Source organism: Ischnura elegans, chromosome 6 (genome assembly GCF_921293095.1).
Source record: "Ischnura elegans chromosome 6, ioIscEleg1.1, whole genome shotgun sequence".
In the NCBI taxonomy this organism is placed as follows: Eukaryota; Metazoa; Arthropoda; class Insecta; order Odonata; family Coenagrionidae; genus Ischnura; species Ischnura elegans.
The window spans coordinates 121,708,904-121,733,093 of NC_060251.1; the positions used below are offsets into that span (position 1 = coordinate 121,708,904).

Here is a 24,190-nt window from a genome sequence, read left to right on the forward strand (position 1 = left end):
TTATATGTTAATTAAACATAATTATGGCCTCTTGCATGCTGTATGCTGGTGATTGATCACCCTCTGCCAAACACCTTACATGTGGCTCGCAGGGAATCATGTAGGTGCAGTAGATAGCCATGGAGATCATTTCATGACACGATCATTTCCGCCCCCAGGGTTTTCTACCCCTGACTTACTCCCTGCGTGGAATGGAGACAATCAATCAACGAAGCACGAAGGGGAATAATGAACACGATGCCACCGGTTGAAACAATATCATATAAAACATTATAAATGGCTAATTCTGGGACCAATGGCGACACCAGGAACCGCGTGGCATCGTATAGTCCATGATGGCTCTGGCCACTCCCTCCCCTCCAAACTTCAATTGACAGATTTCGATTACGGTTCTCTTTCCTTAGGTATAACTTGAAGTTAGGTATATGTGGAGCGTTTGGCGAATCCTCCCGGGCGACTCCCCCCCCCCCCCCCAAAAAAAAATAAATTGAAATGTCCTTCGCTCTGTTCTTTCATTGCTAGGTGCTCTATAGAGATGAGTAGAGTACGAGAAAATTACAGTAACTAGCTCTTTGGGGTAATGACGGTCACCTAAAAGAAAATGAGTCCCTATGTTTTAAATTTGGAACGCAATCGTGTGTAATCGCTTACATATATATATTAACTATTGCAGACCTTAATTGAGCCCTAATTAACCTTAACTATTGGTAAAATCAAAAAAATTGCAAAATCAGCTTTGACCGGTATTACCTCTACCCTGAGGTAATGGCAGTCGGTAATGTCATGTTCTACGAAATGTTTGTAAAATAAGAAATATGAGGATTTTCGATGACGTAGGCACGCTAAACTGAAATATTTATGTTTATTATAATAAATAACTCCGCATTTAAGAAATGACAAAAAAATAATGGAAGTACGGACGTAATATGAAGTCAATGATTTAAAAAAATGTCTTTCCACGGTAAAATAGGGCTGAAAATTTTAAGGGCGTTGCCAATATACTTACATAAGTTGATGAGCTTTTAGAATCTTAAGTTAATTTTACATTCCGGAGCACATGTCGCATTATTACCACTCAGGAGTGTTCCATCTACAACATTCTCGGTGTGCCCGTAGTCCACCGATACCACATTTCTCCATATTTTACGGTGTCTTTGGAATAGAAAGAAGTTTCTTTGCCCATTTCCGTTAAAAGTAACTCTGATTCTGATTCGTCTTCACAAATCTTTTTCTCATCAATAGAAGTGTCTGAGTCAGATTCAAAGAGTTTCCTGCTCATTTTCTTTTGCTTCTCTTTTTTTGTTTTTATTTTAGCAATAGTAGCCGTTTCCTTATGATTTTTTATCAAATATCTCTGGTACACGCTACTAGCTTCATTTGTTTTCCTTATTATTTTCTGGGCTTCTGAAGCATCGAAAAAAATATACGAGTACTAATGGGGTAATGCCGGTCAGTTGCCAAAGCGACAACTATTACCCCTACTGCCTGTTTTCATTCAAGGGCTAAAAAAATAAATATCAGTGCTTAAAACCTAAATAAAACGCCACGTGATATAAAAATATGGGTTACCTTGTTATTTCGAGATCAGTCTCGTCCTATGAAAGGTGAACGGTAAGAGCTGATGGTGGGTTAGTGAGCTATTGTCTTTCTTGTAATGCGATACGTCATAAAAGTCTTTCTTACACATTAGGCAATTTACGATTCACAAGACGACGAGCACAAGAGAAGTATATCCATAAACTGTCGTGAGTCGAAAGCACTCATCAGTTTGATTCTGCGTTTCACTTTACGAGAAATCATAGTGACCGCCATTACGCATCCAACGATTTGATCGTAGGATTATTCTTCCTCATAGGATAATCCTCCAAAATCGTTGGCACATTAATGGCTGATGCCGGGTTTCGCTAGTCAGTAGTCCCTTTTCGCTTCTATAGCGTTAAGGTGTTTTACCCCGTCCCATCCCTTCCAACGCTTTCCCTACCCCTGAGGCGCCGTCGGGCTCCTTACCGCGGCGGCGCCTCTTTCCTTGTTCCTTCCCATTTCCACTCCCCTCCCCGGGTGATCGGGCGAATCAGCACGATTGCTGGGTCCCGGTGTGTTGTATCCTCGCAGGGCCCCCCTGGGCCCTCATTCTCTGACCGCCATTACCCCAGTCACCCCTACACCACAATTGGAAGAGTTTTGTAAAAAAATTAAAATCCTTGACTTTTAATTGCAAATAATGCATTTTATGTATAGTCTGCACTATTTAAGAAGAGAGTAGAGGAAAATGTCAGGCGTCTTACATTAGCATTAAGGACCTTGATAATGTTACTCTGTAACGGAACCATGGTCGGTCTCAATAAATTACCATGTGGAGATAGCATAGTTGTTGATCCTTCTATTCCTACGATTATGGATTTCCACCACGTTACGCCCGCTACTATCAATTGTCTTACATTAGACTAACCTAAAAAAATAGTCTAACCACATGTCCATTTTCTCATTTCCTCTTTCCATTTGGGCTGCGACTATAACGCCCATTATCGACACTCGGTAAAGTTGTGCTCGCGGGATCTTTTCGAACTAGATGCTCCCGAATGGTAATCGCCGACAAGCAGCGATTAATTTCAGGAAACAATGTACAATTAGACGTATTAGAGACATTTTTTAATTTCATGACTCTAAATGAATGAAATATATGTAATCGTTTATTGGTCACTTTTCCTCCGCCACTCAGCTTCCCGCTGCCTCCTCAGACGACTGCACTACAGCTCGAGAGCCTCTTCCCACCCACATCTCGACTGCATTCCCACTTTCCCTTTCCGCAAAGCGCAATCCTCATCCACAAAATGCCGCCACCTGTGCCCACCGCGCATTTCCATGTGCTCAAGCGCCATCAAATCAACTGGGTGTACCTGCGTGTTAGAAATATTGCACGCATTTCCCCTCATTCACCACTTCTCGAGCCCTATTCACCGCTTCACGCTCCCCATAGTGTCCGAGTGGGCCATCGTATCTTCAGTCGTCTCACGTGGTCCCTCATAGGTCAGTCACCCCCTCGCATCCAATTGCTGACCTCAGTGATATTATCTTCCTCCCGACCGAGTGAGTGAAGTCCCCAACTCATGAATGGAGGGCGGCAACTTCCTTTCTCTTTAATTTGAAATTTATGAGACTCACGAGGTCGAATTACAAAGATTATTTTCCTCCGCAACTTATCATTCTCTTCGTTCAACCGAATTCTTTCGAAAAATTCCAATTTCGGATTTGAGAATTTAGTGAGTGCACGACCTCATCGAGAAAGAGGCAGAGAGAGGCGATAAGACGCGAGGGGGGGGGTAGAGGCTTGGGGGGTTGGAGGGGTGGGAGGCGCACAGGCGATAAGAGAAACATTACGAGAAGAAGAGGCGGCGTGACCACCAAAGAATCGCTCACTGTAAATTAAGAAATACTACATTTCACGACATTTTAAACGACACACGACCAGAGATGCGTGGAGTGCCAAAAATATGCAACTGGGCAACAATTTCAAAAAGACCCAAGTTATAACCCAAATTTGAAAGTTAATCATTGATCAATCGAATCGCAAACACAATGTATTCTCAGGTTTTACCTTCGAGAACAAATTTACAAACAAACGAAATATTTGTGGCGCGAAACCAAGGAGAGTAATAGTTCAATTTCTCAGAGGAGCAGAAGTGGTGGCGCTCAATTTGTGGTTTGGAAACCATTGTACATTTGTCGATTATCTACCGATTCGATCGATGGATTTCTCTTCCTCATAGGAAAATCCACTAGGATTGGTAGAATATTAATTGCGTTTCGCTTGGTTTCGCTGTTAGTAGGGCCCGCCCGCCTTTGTGACGGTGCGGGATTCCTCGTCCCTTCCCTTCCTTCCCTACCCCCTTCCCTTGGAGGTGTCGTCGGGCTCTCATCGCGGCGATGCCTCCAATCCTTATCCTTCCAGTCCTCCCCCTTCCGTGGTGCAGAGGTGATAAGCTTCAAGCTTTAGACCTCGGCCCAGGAGTGTAACCTCGCTAGCCCGCCCTAGGGTTTCGTATCCTCTGTACATTTGTCGATCTAACAATTTGATCGTTGGATTATTCTTCCTCTTAGAATGATCCTCCAAAATAGGGTAGTTTCCTTCATCGAAGAAAACGAAAGGCATTGATTGCTATTCGTTACCCACCATTAGTGTTCTCATAATACACTAATTATTTGGTTTTAGAATTCCGAGTTTAGACGAATGTTAATAGACAATTTTAACCTAATTTGAAAAGGGCCAGATTGGCGCCCGCATGCGATGCATTTCCAAGTGACGTCACAGGGACCTAGTTTCTATACGAGTAGATAGGAGTTTTACATCGTCTGAGATTACCAATACATGCATGAGGCACAGAGCTCAGGGAAACATCTCTTAATAATCACCTATTAAAACTACCTAAGGTCGGAAAGTTTCCTTCGTTTGATAAGGTAGTAATAATTCATATTTTAGCCAAGCGCTACCAGCTAGCAGGGTACCCTGCTACCTGCTAGCAGACTGCATCGTATCAGCGCTCAAACCCTCGTCCCAAGGTCACCTCACTTGCGGCAGCGGGAACCAGAACGACGTCACACGGACTTTTCCCATCATTCCTACTTAGCCGTCGCGTTTTCGCGCGCTTGAAAATTTTCACTTTTCGTTTAATCGCGAAAAATAGATATCGTCATTCGAAAATCTAAGAGCGTAAAATGCGTGGAGAAATAATCTTTCGAAATAGGCAATAAAAAATTATAGGAAACCACCCTATTGTTAGAACATAAAAAGCTTCGCTTGGTTTCGCTATTTAAATGGGCCCTCTTCACTTCTACAGCGTTGAAGGGTTTTTTTTCCCCGTCCCATCCATTCCGCTCCTATCCTTATCCCAGGAGCGTCGTCGGGCTCCTATCGCGGCGGCTCTTTCCTTTTTCCTTCCTCTCCGGCGCGATCGGGCGTCTAAGCCACGGGCTTGGTTCCCGGCCCCGGTGTGTTGTATCCCTGAAGGGTTCATCTTGAACCCTCATACTCTCTGTACATTTGTCGCTAATAAATCAAGAATACTTTCTCCTGCGTTAGGTACGGATGTTATCTGAAATAATGAATTTGATGGAAATGTGTGTAATAATGCATCGCAAATCACTTTTTCCCTCCCACCAGGAATGAAGCTATAAGTCTCCCTATCTATAGGAGGTACGTTGAAATCTCCACCTGCAATCAAGTTTCTTTCAGGATACTTGGATACTATGCTGTTTATTTGGGTTTCTAAATCCAACATTGTGGTTATATCTGAGTTGGGTCATCTGTAATACGAGAATAATAATATAGTTTTGAATTTTGGACATTTAATTGAACACCTTTCAGATTCAACGCTGGTATCAGTTACGGTTTCCGCTTGGCTGACGATTGAATTTTTTACAGCTATGAATACTCCGCCTCCCGCTCGATTCTATCTTTCCGATAAACAGTGAACGATTTTGGGGAGATCTCATTGTCTGAATCATCATCTGTTAGCCAACTTTCACTTCCAATAATATAGTTACACTTCGTACTATGAATTAAATGGTGGAATTCGGGAATCTTATTTCTTAAGCTACGGAAATTAACCACAGCCACTATTATTACTTCGGAACCAGGATTATTGCGATTCGGTACTATTTCTGATTCGGTACTTTTGCTCTTTTCGATTAGGCTATTTTTATGCTCTATACCCCTGATAAATGGAAATGCACATTTTTTGTCTCCCCATTAAAATGACTTGAGCCTTGACTACTTTTGAAATTATAATTTCAAAGGCATTCAAGGCATATATGACTCAACTGACGTTTCTCATACTTAAATGTATCACCTGTATTATTGTAAATTGGTAATGCTGATTCTGAAACGCTGATTTTTCTTTCTATTACTCTAATCTCATTTCTGGAAGAACTTCCGCCAGTAAGAACTTTTGAATGTACCCCTTTATTTATTAACACACTATTATATCTACACTCTGACCTACTCTCTACTCTAAAAAAGACCTGCAGTCCTCAAATATCACTCACATCGAGAGCTTGACTCCGGTCTTTCGTGGTCGACGCGGATCATTCAGTACCTATCCATTTCTGGGTGAAATATCTTCGTTTCGGGATGTTTGTTCTTGAAAGCCATCAAGTTAAATATCCCAAGATTCGATTAAAAATGCGAAAAAGGGCCTTTCTAGGTACCTGAACTTGTCTCAATACCACGACGTTGAAACAGATTTTAGGAGATGGGTTAGATGTTTAGCGAAAAAAGTTTTAAAATACGAAACAAAAGATGACATAACCATTGCCTGGGGATCGGGAAGACAATGCATCGACCTGTATGTTTTATGCATATACATCGATGTAAAATACTACTTTTCCGAAAATATTTTAGACCGAAAGAATTGAAAGAACAGTTTTGCGATAAAAATCATCGTAAAATTCAACATTCATGCACGCAATATATTCTATGAAAGCATAGGCATTGTTGTTTTTACAATTATAATCTACTTGAAAAACGTCATTAATAAAAACATTATCCATGAATTTGCTATTGAATACCTTATTTTACGCTACCAAGATTCTCGGTACGCAGTGAATATAATCTCGCCGAATTCGAAAACAGCACGAATACATAGGCTACTTAAAGGGTCGATTAGGAGGGAAACACCACTCTGCATTATCAAATCAATGTCACTCAAAAATACAAACTGATGTGCACGGTAAGGTCGAGCGCATAAATAAGAAAGCACCTCAACAACGACCGTCGATTCACATTCCGAAGAAATCCTTTTACATCTTGGCCGTCGACTCCGCTCCGGAAGACCTTCGGATTTTAAATTTATGGAGTTGAAGTCTTTTCCATCAGTCGTTGAGTTTGACGACTCAAATGTCACAAGACGCGCAGTGAACATCAATAACGACGCGACGAGACACCGGAAGGCAGAATAGGGAGAATTTAACCGCACGCCTTAAAGATTGGAAAGGCCAACTAGAACGAATACGCGAACGAAAACCCGAGAAAATAACATGGGCACTTAAACCACACCTCTCGGATATCACAAAGATAACACTGGGGAGCTGAATAAAAGTCACAGACTACAGACTTTCAGACGTTCTTTAGAAGTTCATTGCATGGCATATGCTATATCAATTTTCTGCAATATGCTTAATTTTCGCACAACATGGTCCACTATCTTGCGGCACCATCAAGAACAGGATCAATTCGGTTAAGGTTGTTACATCAACAATCGCTGCCGCAGATCTCGACTGTTTAATTGAAAAGCGGCAACCATTGCCAACGTAAACAAACATCATCTCGTACCACAACAAGAAGGGGAACTCGTCGTTCGAACGTTAAAAACTCAGCTCAGAATATGTACTCATTCCGCGCTGGGCCGTGGACAGGAGCGGAGGGGCAGAATACGTACGTGGAGCAGTGGAGAGAACGGCGCGACGACCCACATTCGGCAGCGGAGGCAACCACACTCACTCTCTCCTCTGCTGGGCGAGGCGTGGCCGCGAGCGATTAAGTACCGCCGCCATTCAATCCTGTTGGCCGTGAGAGGAGACCACTCGCTTCTGGACGATTCGCGCCACGCCACCGTTTCGCCGATGACGCTCAAATACCCCGGCCGAGTATCCACACCACGGCGTTTGGACGACGACTGAGGCTACGAGGCAAGGCAACCGGGTGGAAAGAAACATGGCGTCGGCATTCGCCTGTTCTAGGCGCCCAGAGGACGTCCCATCCGACGGACGGAGTGCTGTCCTTGAATCAATCGACCTCCAAAACGCACTCTCGTACGAATAGGTTTGAATTCATTGTGGGTCAGAAAAAAACTAGTGGGGTTTCCATAGTGAAAGGATAGAGGGACTGGTGCAAATGTGGAAGCATAACCTTTAGGGGTTGGGAGGCAGGGGCGCAGCTAGGAATTAAGACTGGGAGGGGTTTTAGGCGCAACTAATACTGGGATGTTTGGGGGTACGGCATACCCGCCAGGGTAAGCGGGAGGTGCGGGGGCCCTCCCCTGAAACATTGGCGCGACCGGAGTTGGAGCCCCTCATTCGCCAATTGACGGATTGGTGGCGGTTTCTAGAACTATTTTTCAATACAGACTCACACACTTCTCTACAAAAACTATACCAATCAGACACTGTTTTATCCGTCACTTTCAAAACTGCCATATTGTACTTTTGCATACACTGCCCTAGCCATTGACTAGTCAATTTTAAAATTTGACATATATGTACTTAGATGACTATTGAAAAACCAAGAACCCTTTCTTACAGATCGTGAACATTCATGCGGATTATTTTGAGTTTGATTTTTCCATACCCATTCATTTCCATCAATCTTCTTTGGTCTCTTAATTAACTTCATTTGCCTTTCACAATTAGGACATTCATAATTTGACGCAATCAAACCTTCATTCATACACCAATTTACACACACTTTTGTCCGTAAACAGGCAATAAAGCGAAATATCCGCTAGAATATTTAACCTCTCTTGAAAAACATTCATCCAAATTCATTTTGTAATCCACTCCCATCAAAGTCATGTTCGAACGTTTTATGAAATGGTAACTTTGATAATAAATCCGATTTGTAGATAAAAATTTAGTAACCATAACGCGCGGGGAAACGCGGGGATTTTTTCTAGAAACCGCCGCCAATTGGCGAATAAGGGGCTCCAACTCCGGTTCACCCTAAGTAATATTAATGCAATTAAGTAAAATGGATTTAACTTAAAAATTTCTCTGAGCTTTGGGGGGGTTGGATTTATCCTCCAAAACCCCCCCTCACAGCGCCACTGTTGGGAGGTAGGTACTCTAGGCTAGCGGTGACCGCATCAACTTCTTGGTCTGCTTCTTTAGTAAGCCTGTAGGAGCGGTGACAGTCAACTCATGGTTTTTGTCTGTGAAATACTTGTTCCAACTTTCTCTTCACTCGTAAAACTTTTGAGGTATTTTTTAAAGTTTCATTTAACCACCTAGTCCACCAATTAGCTATTTCTCAGTGATATAAAAGTTATTGTTAAGCATACGCATGCTACAATCTGCTGTAAGTAAGTAATCTACTATCAGGAAAATGTAGCTTAGTTTTATCTTCATAGATCAATATGTTAATGCTAGAAATGGGGAAGCACAACACATCTATGTCTACATAATACCCTGCGACCCACCTCTAGGGTGTTTGGCAGGGGGCGATCAATCACCAGCATGCAATTGGACTCCCACATGCACACCACATCCATTTCTGAGACTAGTTCTCTTTATAAGCGAGAAGGGATTTCGTCTGGACCTGGTGATTTATTTGGACTGAGCGATTTCAATATATTTACTATTCCGTGTGCACTAATGTCAATAGGCGGCATCTTTCGTATATTGAGATTGTCAACTGTCTCCGATGAGTTCTCAGAAGGCTCGGTAAACACGCTCTTGAGGTAGGAATTTAATAAATTGAAACACTGGGGAAAATCGTTTCCACATTTCCCTCTCTCAAATGTGTACTCTCTACTACATCACCTTTTCGCCTGTCTCAGAAGCCGATGAAGATTATCGGCCCTAATCCCAAATGTAAATTGGGATTTCCAATCTATGAGAAAAGCGATTGTTTCCGTAAGAGAAAGGAAGAACACACTTTGTGCGCCAGTTGTGACAATGAGAACTACATTTGTGACCTTTGCAAGTGAACTTTTAATTGAAAATTGCTAATTTTTAAGCCTCTGCGTTGATTTTTCAATGAATAATAAGTAGATGATCTGATATTACGCTTTGCTGTAGTATTATAGCCAGAATACAAACGTTTCCACATTACCAGCACATTTTGAAAATTAATTTACTATTATTTTTACGAAGTAAACGATATATTTAGCATAAGCGGGGGCAGGTTATAAAGTTATCTTTGTGAGTTTTTTTCATGAATTCAGGAAAAAGCCATTAGAAAACAAACTAGTTATAACATAATTTAAAACATGGCTTTTACTTTTGTAACACCACCTCTACATTTCGGTTACTTATCAGTTGGGGACAGATACACTTCAGACCATTTTTCAAAATGTTTTGTGACGTTTGACACCTCTGCTTCCCCTCCCACAAAAGCCACAGCCATGACACGGTGAATGATTGATTATTCCGTTGAAGAATTTTTTCACCCGGCATACGCATGTGGGCGACCTCATGAACCTGTATCTACATTGGTCCACAGTAACTTCCCAAATATTTGTGGGCACACATTTTCCGGGGAGTCGCGGAACCATACTCTTTCAATCGAACAACCACGTTCACAGAATGAGTTATCTCCAAACGAGATCATCAAGTGGGCCTTCCTCATTCCCCACTAACATTCAGCACAAAGAATTTCACAACACGCAATCGGAGCACAAAGTTCATTGTCAATTTCATAACAGAAAAAATAAGTGCTTAAACATCCTTTTTTTTCAAAACATTTCTACCTCTCCCATAAAAAGATTTAGGGGGGCACAGGGGCACCCCCCATATGCTTAAAAAAATAGACAAAATGTTTTATACTGTTACCATCACGTTCACTTTGATTTGTGTATTACGGGACCTCAATAATTTAATTTCCTATTAATATCTTTCATATTAAAACAAAGAGAATATGTTGTACAGTAATTGTTTTATCTTGTTTTTAATCTCAAGTATAAGATGACCGTTTGCCCGTCAGACACTTGTTTCCCCCCCCCCCCCCCTAAAAAATCCTGGATCCACCCCTAACCACTCCCAGACGCAATAAGTGTCCCAAAAGTATTATTCCATTTGGTATATCTTGAATTTTTAGTCCAGAAAATCATGTATGTAAAATCGTATCTGAAATTTTTTCCATTAAATTGTAAGATGTATAGAGGTAGTGCTTCCTGACGAATTGATTAACACCATTCATATTACAATATTGCTCGGACAATATATATTGAATGAAAATCGAGTTCATTAAACAAAAATTTAATAGGGTAGTTTCCTTCATCAAAGAAAACGAAAGGCATTGATTGCGATTCGTTACCCACCATTAGTGTATTCATAATACACAAATTATTTGGTTTTTGAAATAACGGTTTAGACGAATGGCAAGGGTCAAATTTTATCCTCATTTGAAAAAGGCCAGATTGGCGCCCATGCGATTCCACTCCGCATGACGTCACAGGGACCTAGTTTCTACACGAGAGGATAGGAGTTATACATCGTCTGAGATTACCAATGCATGCATGAGGCACAGAGCTCAGGGAAACATGTCTTAATAATCACCTATTAAAACTGGCTAAGTTCGGAAAGTTTTCATCGTTTGATAAGGTATTAATAAACCTTTTTTAAGCCATGCGCTACCATCCAGCAAGGTACTCAGCTATCCGCTAGCATCCTGCGACGTATCAGCGCTAAGCCTCGCCTCAAGGTCAACTCACCGGGCGGGAGGGGGAACCAGAAATACGACGTACGGAGATATTTCCCGGCATTCATACTTAAGCGTCGCGTTTTCGCGCGCTTGAAAATTTTCACTTTTCATTTAATCGCGAAAAATAGATATTTTCATTTAAAAATCTAAAAGCGTGAAATACGTACTCCAGGGGTAATAATCTTTCGATTAAAGCAATAAAAAAATAATAGGAAACCACCCTATTATTGGCCGAGATACGGCTTTGTGGACTGGTATTCCGACAACCTCTCCCAGTCCAACTTAGCGAAACACTTGAGGGAGGAGAACCACAGCAGTGATTTCATCCCAAGATTCTACACCGGGAGGAAAAAGTGAGGAGAATGGACAAGGAGGAGGAATAGAATACTCATGAAGAAACGTTCCCTGTTTAAGGACACTTTATTTGAAAACCTCTCTGATCCTCAAGGAAAAACCAGCAACCCATAATCCTAGCCATACTCCACCCTCGTCGTTACCTCAGTTACCGACGACCCTCCCAAACTCACGGCGCTTACGGCCAACGTTTCATCCACACACACCCCGCCCCCACCACATCCCAACTGTCGCCGCCCCCCCGCAATCACCCCCTCCAGATTTCCCCTTCCACCTGCCTTCTTCCTCCCCCACTGAAATCGCCTTACATTAATTGGGAATTGGTAGGGCTTATTCTGTGCCTGAACCTTTATTTGTACCTGAAGATGATGCCACTGGTTCGTAACTAGAAGTGCCGTGAAAATAAATTGGTGGAAAAGTAAAAAGTTTTTCTTTTCATTTGCTCAAAATGAACTTCCTCAATGCAGAGCCTGAGAAAATAGAGATTATGAAAATGGCCTTGTCAGCAGGATATAATCCAATCAAATTTAGATGAATCCTGATATTTACTTGGTACCAAAATATATTCACTTCATATTGGAGGTAATAAGGTAACCTTTTTCCTGTAATTACTATGTAACCAGGCCCGGACTGGCCCGCCGGCCCATCGGCCCTTAGAAAAAAGCGTTCCTGCGCCCGCACGTTAAAAAATCCTAACTGCTATGATGTTCTTGATTATTTTCAAATCAACAACGCCTTTGTCGGACTATCTTCAAACAAAAAATTTAGATTATGCACAGGCTTGGAATTTGATTTCATCAGCTCAAGACAGTCTTAAGCGAATAAGAGAAGAGTTTTCAGGCATTGTACATGCTGAAAAAAATTTTGTCAAGTTCATGTCAAAAAGTCTGATTAATAAAATCGAAGAAAATCCAATTTTGGATCAATATTCCAACAACATCAGCATAGAGAGTGAATTGCCAGCCAGAAGACAGAAAAAACGGAAAAAAATGCCAGATGAAACAAATGATGAGGTCGTAGAAACTCCATTCAGCAGTGAAGAGAGTTTTAAAGTTAATGTGTTTTACGTGGTTGTTGACCAAATTAACGCCAGTATGGAATCAAGGTTTTCTGATCAAAATCGAGTTTATCAAGATCTTTCATGCTTTGATCCTGTAAGATTCTCTGAGTTAAGAACAAATGGAATACCAGAACATGCATTGGAAAATATATGCTCTGTGATCCCCAACATTGACAAAGGCAAGCTCCAGGAAGAACTTGAATCATTTATTGAGCAATGGCCAAGCTTTAATATGAATTTACAAGATCACTTTCAGAAGGACTCCAGTGACATTGACGTGAGTTTAAGTTCTAAATCATAAGATGAAGAAACAATTTGGTGTAAAAGCAACAACAAATGCCACTCCTGTGTTAAATGTACATACAAGATACTTTTCCAGTACAACATGTACTCATTAATGTATCCGCAACTCCATAAGGCTTACAAGTTCCTTTTAACAATACCGATGGCCCAAGTGAGCTGCGAACATGCATTTTCAAAGCTGAAGCTCATAAAATCGAGAATTCGTTCATCCATGAGCAATGAGAATTTGGAAGCTCTCCTTTTGATGCAGTCGGAACGAGAATTAGTCTCAAAGATTAGCAATGAAAAAATTATAGATGAACTCTGTTTCCAAAGCAAGGAAATGAAGCGCCTACTTTCCTTCTGATAATTGAAGTGGGCTCCAAAAAAGTGGCCTTCACAATAATTAGTGATAACTTCAGTTTTCAGAGGCTGTTTTGTATTTCTACAAAGATATGTTTTATTTTGTATTAATTTTATTTCATAAAACAGTTTAATACGTCTCTTGTTTCATGTATGATTTGGTTTGCATAAATGTATGCATAAATAAAACGCTTTTATAACCTTAATCTTACTTACAAGTTTTATCTTTTCCATTATTCAAACATCGTAAATAGTGGCAGTAGTGTAATTTGTAATATTAATAATAAATATCTTTGAAAATATTAAAATATAACATATTTAGAATATATCCATCTAAAGTAGAAGCCAATTACACATGATCATTTAGAGTATTCGCTTGTTAAATTAGTGTACCTTCTATCACATACACGTTGTAATAGTTAAATAGCTTTTTTGAAACAATTGTTGTAAAAAAATACCATATTTTTTTCTAATTTTACCTTTTGAATTTCAAAACAATATCCCATAGCCCCACCCTCGGATTGCGCCCTTTCTTAAGTTGAAGGCAGCGCCCTTTTAGAGGTCCCAGTCCGGCCCTGTATGTAACCCATTTTTAATTGAGCTGTTTATGTAAAAAAAACTCAAATTTTAAATAGAATTTTATCTTAGAGTAAGTATATACATACTCCATGATTTTATCAGGGCAGAAGTCTACGCTAACCTGTAGTACCATATAGTAAGTACATATAGAGGGTTCACTGCACGTACAAAAATCGTATACATTTTTGGTGTAGTAGTTGCGGAACAATAAATCAAATGACGAGGAACAATTTTTTGCGATTTTTTTAACTTGCTCGTTCCACAAGTCCAAAAATATACTCTAAAGCAGAAAGGGTCGCTACGTTTAGTGAAGACAATTTTATTCGATTTTGTTTATAACAATTGTTATAAAAAACATTTCCTTTGGCCGAAGGCCTTAGATCTGAAGACCCGCATTGCAATTTCAACGAAACTGTTGTCGCCGAAAGCCAACGGACGCGATGGAAACCCGAAGAGAATGCAGAGGTCATGCAACATAAAGTTTTTAGTCCAAACTTCGAACCGCAAAAGACCTGTTGACGAGCCTTTCCGGAGATATTTCCTCTGAGTGGCTGAAATGAAATCTATCAATGATTTTCCCGAGGTGTAACCCGCATTTTCCCCCATTGTTAGGGACTTATATCCCGACGAGTAAAAACTAGTGATGTGTTTTCACAAGGTTGAAAAACATCCAACAAATGTAAAAAAAAATTCGACGTAGTCGACGTACAAGTAGCCCTCCGGCGCGAGAATGTATACATAGGCATCCAACAAAACTGTTCAGATATAGTTCCACCTTTGCTAATCCAAGTACTATCGTTTTCAAAAGTATTTATACACTCATGAGGTCCACTTAACTGATGTGGTCGGGTCGGTAAAAACTTGGAAGGTTGGCACATGAGGTAGCCCGCATTCCCCACGCGTATGCCACCAAGAGCCGACGAGGACGGACCCGGGGCGATCGGGATAGCGAGACAGAAGTCAAACTAAAGGCTCAAATGCGCTAGCGGATAAAATGCACTGAGGAAACTCACGTCCACGCACAGGTTGGGTAGTCGGAGTGTTTTCTGGCGGGCTACGTGGCGAGGTTTTCCCTATCTTTAGAATCATATTTGGACTCACCATTAACGCCTCAAAAATTAGTGGCTCCGTAGACGATTAGGATTATTCTGTGCGCGGTGTAGTTGTGGGGGGTTCGAATCCGAAGTATTACATTTTTGTAGGCTGCATTTTCTGGGTTTCACCCCGTCGTGGTTGCGTTGGAGAGTTTCTCCTGCATTCCAGCAGGCGTCTTCAGGTCGAAGTGAAAAACTCTTCGACCTGAAGACGCCTGGTGGAATGCAGGAGAAACTGCTGTCCCCAATGCAACCACGACGCGGTGAAACCCGGAAAATGCAGCCAACATTACCAGCGCACCGCGGAAGCCTTCGCACCAACTTAATTACATTGTTTTCATTTTGTAAAAGAATTATTCTTAACATCAACGTAGTAGACACAGTTGACTTAAGAAAAAAATCAATACTGATTTTTTTAAACGACTTAATTATTAAAATGGTGACTCCATATATCTAATTATAAGTTAACATATTAATTTCTGAACGGATCTATTCACGGTGAAGAAATAAGCTAGGGATGTGACAGTGGTTTTGTCCTCGTGTCCTTTCGGATAATTACTGCCAAATCTCCTTTGAATAAAATTGCTACTCTTAGTAACTACAATTTTCAATAAATAAGCAAATACACTCGCAGTTGAAATCATTTTGAGAATCCAAGAGTAAAACAAATAATTAATGCAATTCGATTGATAATCATAGTTTTGAAATTTCTAGTACTCGATTAGGAAAAAAAGGGGGAAGTTAGGAGAATGAAAACGCACAACGCTTTCCTAACATTGGGTGTGCGAATCGCGGTTAGCAACAAGTACCAGGTGGAAATAAATTGCTATATGAACGCTGTAACAACAATTGATCCAACGACTATTAAGAATTATAGCCCGGTCAAAATAGACATTGACCCTTGCATTGATTGCTAACAAGCTGAAAATTTGTATGAACCTCAAGGATACCACTCTAATGAAATCATGAAAAGTTCCCATCGATCCCGTGGGTGCATAAAATTTTATTCAAGGTCAAAGGTCACAAAAATGATTTTTTTACTTTTTTTGGCCAAACGGTTAGTTTTATGATAAAAATTGCTCAGACCAAATTTGTAGATCAGAAAATTATCTACAAAATTGTCATTTCACTTTTTTCTCTAAGATTTACCGTTTCTGAGAAAAAGACATTCGAATGTAGGCTGGAGGTGTATTCTCCGTATTATGCATGGCTATATTGTTGCGCTCTCCGAACATTATTGGACGCGTAACTCGACGCATATTGGTTACTAGCTCTCACCTGTCTATCCACCAATAATCGGGACAGAGGGTTTTCCATTCTCCATAGTATGCACACGTTTCCTCGCCACCTATGTGGTAGTGCACGAGGCGCGTTTTTTTAAGCGTAGTTTCCCCAGTAGGAATACTCCACGGTCTGTTCTACTCGTAAATCAGGTCTTATTGAGCTTCTCCTTATTTATTTCTTCTTCCTCTAGATTCCCGTGGGTCGATGTAACTTGTAGTAACAGCGATACATTATCTGTTTCGTCGTTGATGTCGGTACTTCTTCTGTTGAAAATTCAACTTTTGAACCCGACTGGGCTTGACAAGTGATGCTTGCCGTTGAACGAAATAAGCCCACTTTTTACAACTAAATTTTGAACTACACCCTTTCTTGCAGTTGCAAAAAAAAGTAATAAAAGCGTTAAGGAGACGGGCGTAGAGGGTGGATTGGCTCCAGTACATTGTGAATTACCTTCCAACGCCATTCTTCTGGACAAGGACGTACCCAGGATCAAAACAAGGGATGGGGGGCAAGCCATGGTTGTTCAAGTTGTAGGTACGGTTTAAGCATGGAAAAGGTGAATGAAATCAACATTTTATGGAAACTGTAACAGCTCTTTATTATCTTTAAAAATTATTTGCTTGAAAAAATGTTATTTTCCTCAAAGACACTCCTGGGGCGGGGGGCAGCCGCCCCCTCCTGCCCCTCGCTGGGTACGCTCATGCTTCTGGATCCAGTTTATTGCCAAGTCACACTTGAACCTATTGATACAATCGATAGATATATCGCTGAGCAGAATCTGAGGTTGATGGAAGGCAAGCAAATTGCACACGTTTTTCATTACGTGATTTTTTATCAAAAGATAAGAGCACGTGATTTTTGTTGGAGATCCATAGACTGAAAGAAGAAAGCGAATTCTGTGAGCGATTGGAGTATTAAAACATTTTTATGAGTAGTTTTGAGGCAAACTGCCGACGAAAAAACCTTCAATACCGAATTTTAGCTGGGACTTGAAAGACCGAGATCTAACAGCAGTCATAATACTAGGACAAATAGGGGTGTTAACCTCAAACAAAAAAAACCCATTTAAGTAGATGATAACGGTGAGTTTTGTCTAATAATTCACATTGGTGAAAACATTTCTGCAATAGGTGCATTACATTTTCTTTAGTGCTCCGTTGAAATTTGTGCGCCTTTGAAACGGCCAGTTTCGGCGGGAAGTCAGGCTCGAATGGCTGTGACGTCACACACTGCTACTTCGCTGACTGCACGATTTCGGTAACGCCGTTATCCGAGCCGTGCTTGAATTTGTGGATGCCGTGGTGAGAAATGCCTTCGGATTGTGGTTTTGTGAGGGCTAATTCTAATACTGTGCCTAATATGAGTGCTCTGATGCTCATTTTTCATCATGAATAAAAAGAGGTTAAGACAAGAAAAATATCTAAATACGCAGTAATGACATTTTTAGCGCTCCGGAAATTCAAGGAGTCAAGCAGGCAAGTTAGGAGTCAATGCATATTAATTATGATAGCACTGTTAAATATGTTAATCGTACTGATGAGTATATTTTGCATCAAATACTTAATTTTGTTACGATTAACTCAACCTTGGCTTCCATTTTTATCCGAATTATCCCCTAGTAAACGCTGAAATGATTCTCCAGGGGTACATTTCATATTATATCACAAATCCATGTTACGCAATGCTCGTTTTTTTAGTTTTAAAGGCTTTTGATAATTTATAGCCTATAAAAACTTAGGTGACATTAGGGAACTAATACCGTAAAATAATCACTTTTGTTCGTCTCAGATTTGTCTGAATCATGATATGGAATGGCGAATTATAGTAAATATTTATTATTGTGAATGTTACTGTAAGGCCCCTTGCACACGCACCGATTTTGGACGGCCGGTAAAATATCGGCCGATATTTTACCGGTGAAGCGCTGCTTGCACACACGCTGGATTTTCACAGGTCAAAAGATAAGTTGCTTGGTTGTTGAGCTGGCGCAGGGGATCCGCAGTGGCATTGGCCGGTAGCTAACCGACTTTTTACCGGTGCCGGTGCGCGGTCGGTCAGTGTGCAAGCTCCCATACCCTTCCATTGTTCACCATTGGAATGTTGACGGCCGTCCAAAATCGGCGTGTGCTATGGGTCTAAGGGTTGATAACTATTTCAGCGCTGCCAGAAAAGAATACGGCGATTCAGCAGTTTGCTATATCCAACTTAAAAGAGAATAATATATGCACTATGAAAGGGAGTTTGTCCTGAGCACAAAATCAGAAGAAACCACAGGAAAAATAATTTTTGTCACTTATTCTTCCGCCATACCCAGAACCCAGAGGAACAAAATTTACAAATTCATTTGGTTCACAAGGTACTACATATTTGATAGCATTACATTTTTATATTATTATACTCACTCCATGTCAAAGCTTGATTTATTGGATCAGAGGGCTTTTGAATTTGAATTTCAAAACATTCAATTATATACTGTACATTGCTGTAATTGGCTTAAAAGACAATGGTAGATCAAATTTGTTATGCTTCGGAAAAAATATTAAATTTTTTAAGCGATGTGAAATAAGAGGTAAAATTGTGTGGATAGTAGAAGAAACTCTTGTCTTACTGATTTTTAATTGGTCTCCTGATCTCTTTAAGTTGTCATTTAATTTAATTTTGATGATGGTGATGAAAATGTCTCTAGTGGCAATCTTAAATATTCCAAAGAGCAAATCAACAACGTACATTGTTTCTTTAGGTGTTCCTAAGTACCTCTTGGGGTAACTTCATTATTAAGTCAGTTATGTTATTGTTTTCACCAACTCCAAAACTCTCGGATGAGAATGTGCTCGAGAATATTTCATTAATAAACATTATGTTTGGTTACTGTATGGCAATCTCTGGTGTATTAAATCTAAGACTAAGTTAGCATCAATTAACTTCGGTGTTCATTGAATAGTAGCATAAACATTGTTCTTAATCTTTTGTAAATTATTTCCCTTCAAATAACTTAAATTAAAATTTTTTTCGTACGAATAATAATAGGGAAATTGCATACTTTTTATAAACAGTATGCTGATATACTACAGTAAACACTTAGTACCGCAATATACTTTTTTCCGCTAAAAATTCAGTTTATACACTAGAAAATGACTCCCAAAAGTCACCCGAGTTTCGCGGGCTAAAAAATACCGCCCCCACTAATCTTATGCCGTGACGTCATAGTTCAGTAGGAGTCCAAGATCCAAGCCCAGTACTGCAGGTTTGGAAGAGCCGCGACGTTGCGTTTAAAGGAGAACATGGCTGAAATAAGGAAAAATTACAAAAGGTGCATTGTTCCTCTGTGCAATAACACCCCAGAAAAAATTTTCGTCTCCATTCCCACGGAGGAAATTAGAAGAAAAGCCTCGATGCATACCGTCTGTCGGGATGAGCGTTACGGAAAAATAAGAGTATAATAAACGGAATGATAAACCCGTGTGCTATGTGAGCAAAGATAACTTTAATATAAATAATATTTCCATATTTCATTGACTGAATAACTTGAAACTGAGATTTTTCGATAATTCTGCAGCCGTAGAATAAAAACTCAACTTCTCAACAAAAATCGAGATAGGTGTTTCTCGATGGTTACGATGGACTCAAATCATTTATGGCACTTGTTCAATTTCAGTTACGGAAGGACATAGGAAATTCCATGATGTTTAAAATCAAGGGAGGAAATATGAAAATATAGAGCAACGTTGATCCTCATGCATTCGAGTGCCAGCCAAGAAGACAGCGTTTTCTTCTACTGTCGGCGTCAAAATGATGTGCCGCTGTACTTTGCAAATTTATATCCTGGCTTCACTGCATGCTATAATAATGAACTATACGTCATTTTAAGGAAATTTTATCCTAAATTCTGATTTATTTTATTACAAAAAAAATCAAAAATGTAGACACGGCCAGTGCAATAAATGACTCCGCGCACCGAAAAATTAGCCGTTTTGTCAACTTCATGAAATTTGCAACTCAACCTAAGGAAAACTACTACGTCTACAGCATTCATCTTCCACTTTAATTTACACTCATCAGTGCGGTTTAATAAAATGGCTTTTGGGTATTTTTAGAACTTATATTTTGTTATAAATTAATGAAAATATTTAAACATTATCTTGTCCCATGGTTTACCCCGAAAGATAAAGGAAGTTGTAGATGGAAAAAGAATGGAATCCAGAGGTGGTCACAAAAAATGAATCGCAGCATTCTTTGATTTTATTCTACACCGTTGCTTGCTTTTCAAAAAAAAGTTGAGTCACAAGAGGAATGTTCCGCGGCCTTTGATTTGGAAACTATGGAGATAGGAATGGACATGTGTGGATCAGCAATTTCCATTTAGTTGGTTGTCAGGATAAACCAAGGATCCATTTAAAGGTTGTCAGGCCATCGTATAAAGATAGGACTGATATGCACCACAGGGGAAATGGGGTGTTTGAGGGAAAGTCAAACCCAAAGAATGTGCAGTTCTATGTTGCTCTTTCCTCAGTTAAAACCAAATAGAAATTGGATTGGGATGATATTTTCACCACGGGTTCCAGTGATAGTGAGAGTGCAGGTGATCATGGTTATCGTCGAAGGTCATCCCTCTAGGATTTACGATACGGAATTTTTAAATGACAACCGATCGCAATGACGATGAGCTCGCCTTTAGAGTAGGTTTCAGATATATCGTGAGAAAATCTCCCAAAATGTATTAAAGACTGTTTGGAAAATATTCACATTTTAATGCTACTTTAGGAAGGCTTTCAATACAAAAGTAACTTATTAACACCTGAAGACGTGTTTATTATATTGATCGAAGTGCGATTGACCGATTCTTTCTGCAGAATAGGAAGTGGCTTCGGGGTTTTTGAGTCACAAGATGGTAGATTGTGTTGGAAGTTCGTCTATATTATCGCTACTAAATTGAAACATTAATCGTCTGGCTTCCTCAGAGCTTCCTGTCGCTCTCCAGGCAAGGTATTTTTAAGTTGAAAGCATCATTGACTGATTCGAGCTGAAAAATAAGTTCACCATAATACTCTCGACCGGACTGCCAAAAGAATACACATTTCACATGAGTATACGCTTTCGCCAATATTGCACGCAAGTCTCACTTTGTTATGAACTATAAAACATTTCAGATGCACATCAGCTACCTTTCCATTTCTCGGCATCGACTTTCGGCGCCGACAAAGTCTACAGTTTCACTAAAATACCCTGTTATCATGATGGAATCAATAACAGGAAGCTTGATAGGATCAGCCTAAGAATAACCATATTCCTTCATCTTTACGCAATCTATCGCTTTCAATGGAGGAGAAATAGATCAAATAATAGCCCTGAAGTCACAATGGACAACTCCGATACGCAGGGGCGCCGACTTATAAAAAATATTGGGGGGGCCCATACCGCGGGTCTTGCCTCGGGAAATTTTCTAAATTTTAGATGAAAAATAGTGAGTTTTAAAGTTTTTTAAAAGCCTTTTCGAGGGGTCATATGATCAACATTAGAACCCCGAAAACTCGACTCTCTATAACTCGACACTTCGGGAAACTCTACAAGCCTGACACATTTTTTATGTCATTCTTCCATTCTTATAAAATTAGTCATTCTTCCATTTAAATCAACCGGGAGGCAGGTTACATCCCTCTTGGCCCGCCAGTTTGTACCCGAAGGTTCACGCACCGGGAAAAGTTCAAAGTGTGTCGCAGCCCCGAAACACTATCACGATTCACACCACTTTTTTCAGTTAACCTGTTTAATGCCGTAATAATTATTTGTTTTATATCATCACTGAATTTATTTTAAAAGGTAACTATCGTCAAACAAGGAAAATAAAAAATACCAACATATTTTTGTGATTTTACAAAGCATAACATAACTTAATTAATTTCTTGTATTATTGGGGGGGCTCCGCCCCCCCCAAACGAATTGTTGAGGGGGCTCGAGCCCCCTCAGGCCCCATGGAGTCGGCGCCTATGCCGATACGTCTGCACTTCAATAAATGAATCATAACCACGCCGTCGCATGTATTCAAGTATGCAACCTCTACTATGGCCGTGCCGCCGTGCCTCCTCGTACTGAACTATGACGTCACTTTTCTACCAGCCAATCATCGGGCGTTTTCGCTTCTCACTTGAATTTGAAAATTCTCGTGAACTTTGATGCATTAAATATCGCAAACCACACGTCATAAAATAATAAAAAACTTTCACCGAGGTATGCAAACATATATTTTTATATAATTTTGGGGCTATTGATTATATCTTAAATATATGCAAGTTCCCTATTGCGGTCTTCCGAAGTAAGTCGAACGGACGTCCGTTCGACTTATTTTGGAAGACCGCAAGTAAAACAATAAATCACATTAACTGACGTTGTAATGCTGGCATTTGGTATAAATTTAACACTAACATTAAAATAATCTTCACAGCAATAATAAGATGTCTTGACGTTGATGTTTTTGGTCATCTCGCATTGCTGCAGTTAACCATTTCCTTCGCACACGAGAATTAAGAGGCACAGCAATAAAACGTTTTCCCGGAATTCTTATTGTGGTAGAATTACAAAGCGGTAGAAAGCAATATAGTATATACGCCTTCTTCCTAATTTCCTCCATTTTCACCCTCTTTGTGTCTTCTCTGACGCAGGATCACAGGTTTTTCGACGGGGTTGACGGGTTCCGCGAGAAGTTCGCTGTGTGTGACGTCAGCATGCCTTCGGCAACCATCGTGCGCTCTCGGAGCGTTTGAGCCGGCCCTCGGATTCCACACTTTTCGCCTAGCCTTTTTAGGATTAAATTTTTGAATAGAAAAGCGCTGAAACTGCCGCCGGTATCCTCTCGGTGTGCACTTTCATTTAAGACAGTAAAAAAAATTGGTGAACAACCCTATTTGTACATACTGATTTCATATGTTCTAAATTTAACCGTTTATCTTTTAAAATAATTTTCTCCAAAACATGTGTCAATGACCACGGAATATATATTTCTATATCTACAAACATGCAACTTGGTGGAGGATAATGAGAATTATCAATGGCTAACGATTAAATATCATCTCGGATGATTGCTGCCGCAGCTTCCAGGATCTAAAGTCACTCTTCTTTTCTTGAATTAATCGATCATTATGATTATCAATTACGCATATAAACGTTAATTTTCAGGGTTTCTCAGTGATAATAACATTATTACCATAATTAATATATATTGCAGTTTAACACTTCTATTATCAAGATATGAACTAAACTGACAGTCGTAACTACCCTCGATGTAGGCAAATATTTCTTCCATGGCCAGATTCAATGCTTCACCTCGGGGGTAACTAGTTTTACTTCCAGTGGGTGGTTTTAAAAAAGAAACTGCAACCATGACGATAAATAGCCTCAGCAGCCACTAAATTATGGTCCACCCTCGTATCCAGATACGTAAAATTCCTGTGCCGTCTGGGCAATATCTTATATTTATGTCAAGGTAATCAATATATGATGACACAGTGAATTACAGTGGCCTATTCGAAGGGGGACAAAGAGATAACATTGCGGCAAACCTCATTATTTACTCGGTGATGAGGTGAAAACAAAATAAAACTTAAAATGCGCTATGGGGAATTCATGAAACCCACTACACCATAGGTGTCGGTAGCCATACCGACACCTTTTTGGAGTCGGTACGGCTACCGACGATCTCCCGTTTTGACGTAGGTGCCGCACCGATCGGGTTCGTACTTCATACAGAATCGCACGACTGCTTGCCGG

The 24,190-nt window shown here is 40.2% G+C and overlaps 1 protein-coding gene across 1 annotated transcript in view; it reads right to left on the reverse strand.

Moving 5' to 3' along the window:
- Positions 1 to 7,680, reverse strand: part of LOC124160076 (vesicular glutamate transporter 1-like) — a 69,094-nt gene extending 61,414 nt beyond the window's left edge. Inside the window, exon 1 of the mRNA XM_046535794.1 lies at positions 7,434 to 7,680. The gene's annotated coding sequence lies outside the window, so the exon portion shown is untranslated. The remainder of the gene's footprint in view (positions 1 to 7,433) is intronic.
- Positions 7,681 to 24,190: the final 16,510 nt, after the last annotated feature.